Source organism: Littorina saxatilis, linkage group LG3, assembly GCF_037325665.1.
Source record: "Littorina saxatilis isolate snail1 linkage group LG3, US_GU_Lsax_2.0, whole genome shotgun sequence".
NCBI classification, from domain to species: domain Eukaryota; kingdom Metazoa; phylum Mollusca; class Gastropoda; order Littorinimorpha; family Littorinidae; genus Littorina; species Littorina saxatilis.
This window is the reverse complement of record NC_090247.1, coordinates 26278748-26283747: the sequence shown is the minus strand read 5'-3', so window position 1 is coordinate 26283747 and position 5000 is coordinate 26278748. Positions and strand designations below refer to the sequence as shown.

The 5000-nt window shown below is 42.5% G+C and overlaps 1 long non-coding RNA gene across 1 annotated transcript in view; it reads left to right on the top strand.

Moving 5' to 3' along the window:
- LOC138962000 (uncharacterized) overlaps nucleotides 1-5000 on the top strand; it is a 231751-nt gene that overhangs the window by 175401 nt on the left and 51350 nt on the right. The gene's annotated exons all lie outside the window — the stretch shown is intronic.

Sequence of the window (5000 nt, the reverse complement as noted above, 5' to 3'; positions counted from 1 at the left end):
ACAGTGAGAGCGATAAGAGACAAACGGATGGACGGAGAGAGAAAGAGAGAGAGAGAGAGAAAGAGAGAGAGAGAGAGAGAGCGGGGCAGGTAGAGAGACAGACAGTGTGAGCGATAAGAGACAAACGGATGGACGGAGAGAGAGAGAGAGAGAGAGAGAGAGAGAGAGAGAGATAGAGAGAGAGAGAGAGACAGACAGACAGACAGACAGACAGACAGACAGTGAGAGCGATAAGAGACAAACGGATGGACGGAGAGAGAGAGAGAGAGAGAGAGAGACAGACAGACAGACAGACAGACAGTGAGAGCGATAAGAGACAAACGGATGGACGGAGAGAGAGAGAGAGAGAGAGAGAGAGAGAGAGAGACAGACAGACAGAGAGAGAGAGAGAGCGACAGACAGTGAGAGCGATAAGAGACAAAAGGATGGACGGAGAGAGAGAGAGAGAGAGAGAGAGAGAGAGAGAGAGAGAGAGAGAGAGAGAGAGAGAGAGAGAGAGCGATAAGAGACAAACGGATGGACGGAGAGAGAGAGAGAGAGAGAGAGAGAGAGACAGAGAGAGAGACAGAGAGAGAGACAGACAGACAGTGAGAGCGATAAGAGACAAACGGATGGACGGAGAGAGAGAGAGAGAAAGAGAGAGAGAGAGAGAGAGAGAGACAGTGAGAGCGATAAGAGACAAACGGATGGACGGAGAAAGAGAGAGAGAGAGAGAGAGAGAGAGAGAGAGAGAGAGAGAGAGAGAGAGAGTGACAGACAGATAGACAGACAGACAGACAGACAGAGACACAGAGAGACAGAGAGAAAAACAGACAGACAGACAGACAGAGACAGACAGACAGACTACAGACATAGACTGACATATAAAGAGAGAGTAAGACAGACAGACAGACAGACTGTGAGAGAGCAAAACAGGCATATTCTCGACAGAAAGGTAATTTATGATGAACTTTAAACGATTGCATTTCACCTTAAATTGATGGTGTTAATGATGAACAAGAATATACTCTTTTTTTTTAAACCACTACGGCTCCAACAAGTGATTTTTTTAAATTATAAATGATAAAATACTGTGCATGACATATGCGCAAAGACCAAAACTATTATTCAACTTTGAAAGTAGATGCTTACCTAACGCCAAACAAAAGTATATGTTGGTTTCGGGTAACCCGACTGACCCTATTTATTCCCGCCGATCCTAACACTTTTTTTCATTTCTAAAAAAAACCTGTTGGCAAAAAAAGCCGATCTACCGTCCCCAACCTTTTTTGGTCACGTTACCCTAAACCAACACATATTATTGCTTGGCCTAAAAGGATACTAATACTATGCAGCTCTCGGTTACATACGCTTTCAAAAGCATGTTTGTATGTCGCAGTTTTTACTTCAGTTACGTTTGTGGATAATACCACAAAAAAAGTCATACACTATGTAAACAAAGACTTTTCAATTAGCAAAATATCAACTACGGAGGTAATAACTGTTGCAAATGATACGTAGTTTGTTGTGGCACCTTTAAGATCAGAATAGATCGATGTAAAACAAAACAAGAAACAGACACAAAATTGGAAGCAAAATTATTCAAACAAAAGGAATAGCTGTTCAAGAGCAAAAAGCAATTACCAATCGTCAAAACAAAAAAAACTAATAAGGAGGAGACAAATCTAAGTTTTCTCGATTATCATACATAGTACCATAGTTTTAAGCTACGAAATAGTTCAACCGTAGATCAATATATCAAATTTTTCCCGTCTCAAAATTCCAATCAAGATCCCTCATCCTAACACAAACTGACATAGAGACAAACCAACAGTGAGACAGATAGACAAATAGACAAACAGACAGAAAGACAGGCAGACATACAGACCACAGGCGGAAGGTATCGTTCACTGGACCAACATTATCGTAATAAGACCACTAGTCGTATTATGATAGTGTTGGTCCAGTGAACGATACCTTCCGCCCGTGCACAGACACACAGACAGGAAAAGAAAAGAAAGGGGAACAAAAACAAGCACTTACCTGATTCAAACACAAGTGAATAAATCCACAATCACAGCCCACGGGCACATGGAGACCATATTCGGTCTCAGCTTTTGTCTTCGTTCTTCACAGTAATGCTACGATATTTATTCTGCAGCCGAGACGAAGACTACGAAGCCGCCGCACATGGAAGGAAAGACAGTGGCACGCGATCACACACGCGCACGAGCAATCATGTCAGAACGATCTTTCTCATGTAGCTATCATCCGCGACACTCTGCGGGTAGAACGACTGTCAGTTTCTGGCGATGTTTTACTGGCTATGACTTTCCTTTACTGGCTGCGTTGTTTTTTTGTTGCTGCTTTTTTAGTCACCGGGCGAGATTGGTCTTGAAGGAACTGGCGACAGAATCAGTCTTGGTTTTGTCTTGAAACAGCTGATGATCCTAATAGTCTTGGTTCAACAGACTCTGAGCGGGATGTTGTCTCGAACCCGCTGATGACCTGGCTTAATAGTATTGGTTGAACAGACACTGAGCGGGATTTTGTCTTGATACAGCTAATAACCCTAACACAGTATAATAGTCTTGATTTGCTTTGACAAAACACGCGTTGTAACCATAACTCATTGACTCTGTCAGAACATGCGTAAAAGGAGACCAGCAACAACTTTTTTTCGCTGAAATTATCAGTTTTCAATCACCGTATAAATGACTAGTGAATGATCTTTTAGAATTTATCAAAACGATTTGACCGAAGAACGCACTATGAATTGTGTCTGTTTAATATGCACGTAGACTTATTAGGTTCTACTCTTCCACTCAGAAACCTATCTTCAAATTGTTTCTTCTGGTTTCAACCTTTCAAAGAAGCAACATGCAAAGCAAAGTGATCACCCTTAATTTTTGTGTGTATTTTGTGTGTCTTGTTTGTCTACATTATTGATCAGTCGATCGAGACCCTATAGTGATTTCATTGCCTATGATTAAACGTTCGATTAACTTACCTTTGTTTTCTATGTGATTATATATGAGAAAGAAAAAAGCAGTCACTCAGAAGAGTAGTCTAACATCGCTTTGAGCAGCTATAAACATAAAACAAGAATACAGCGCAAGTCCTCCTCGATCGAACGTCAACACACACACGCACACACAAAACGCTGTTCGCAATAATGTCTCGCCGCAGCAGCGAGCAGATTGTGTGTGCCGTGGTGAGAGCGCCAGAAAATCCTGTCAGAGTCTCCAGAAATCCCTGGTTTGTCATTCTTCCTTCTCTCTACACACACACACACGTACACAATGACAAGAAACGGACGCGCGCACGTACATACGTACACACACACACACACACACACACATACACATACACACACACACGTGTTGACCACAGTTGCTTGTCTTCGCTGCTTGCGATACATATTACGACCCCATCGGTCACAAATTTCGACTTGAGACAGGCACTAGTCTACGCATAACTCATGTTTTGGAGAGAAACTAGGAGCTTCTTGGTCACTGTAGCCCCTTTCTCTTTGACTCGCGAAATCTGGGCAAACTTGTAGACCGTCACTTGCTTGTCTGCACTACTGGCGACTCGGGCTTTGCTGCAAGACCTGAGATTGCACAAATCGATGGTCAGTCATAAAAAAAAGGAAAACAAAACCTCTTGACAAATTGTGTTAGCACAGTTAGGCGCTACGAACACGAGATAAGAAAATAATTAAATTATTTGGATTTTTTCTTTCTGTTTCGGAGTATTCGCTTTGTTTTCTTTGAGAGATTTGGATTGGAGTTGTTTTTCTGTTACTCTGTTTCAGTTTCAAGATTACCACTTTTCTGACGGTGGAGGACATTTGAACTGCTGTTGTTTTGTTTTACTCTAGAAGAGATCCATCTTGGTTGTATTCAACGCCAGACTTGTCAACTGTTCTTTCGTGCTTTTTCCTTCTCTTGCCTTTCTTCTGTAACCATAAAGCGCACTCTCTACTACTTACTCTACGTAAATGCTGCAGAATGTTTTTAACTTCCCCCCCTGCATTTTACATTGACATTTCGTGGCCTGTAGAAACACACACACACACACACACACACACCCCCCCACACACACACGTACACACACACACACACACACACACACACACACACACACACACACACACACACACACAAACAAAACAACAAATACACTGATCGAGCCTTACCAAAGACTATTTCCACAAACCGCTTCTACCTGGAAATCTTTCACACTTCTCTTGAGTTTTTCAGTGGATGAGTTTTATTCCACACACTGTTTCTAGAATTCTTTCAACATTTCTCGGTAGTTTTTCTTATTCTTCCGCTTCTTACCTCGTTAAGGAGATATCGTTATCGGCGTTCCACTTTTCGCGACGCCAAACTGAGTTTTCGCGAATTCCAATCACAGATGAACAAGTGCAGGCTGACAAAACTTCGCCTGCTGAAATGCTGAAGCAGTAAAAGCAGCACGCAAGGAAAAACAGACTGTTTGCGTGTGTGTGTGTGTGTGTGTGTGTGTGTGTGTGTGTGTGTGTGTGTGTGTGTGTCTGTAGCGAAGTACAGACAGTAGCAGCATCGTCGCAGACTATGGCTAGGCAGCGGTAACATCAGCAGTAGCGCTACAACCACAGCAACACCTGAAGAGAAAAATAATCTGCTCTGAGAGGAAGGAAATGCAACACCGTTCGTGAATCACTTGACACCAGTTCGAGAGAAAGGTCGCGTCTCTCTCTCTCTCTCCGAGTAGGATTAGTTACTACTCTCCGAAGATGGACGCTATGGATGCTGACATTGCAAGAGTACTATGCACACAAAATAGGTTCAATCTTTTTATATTTAGTCAAGTTTTGACTAAATATTTTAACATCGAGGGGGAATCGAAACGAGGGTCGTGGTGTATGTGCGTGTGTGTGTCTGTCTGTCTTTGTGTGTGTGTGTGTGTGTAGAGCGATTCAGACTAAACTACTGGACCGATCTTTATGAAATTTGACATGAGAGTTCCTGGGT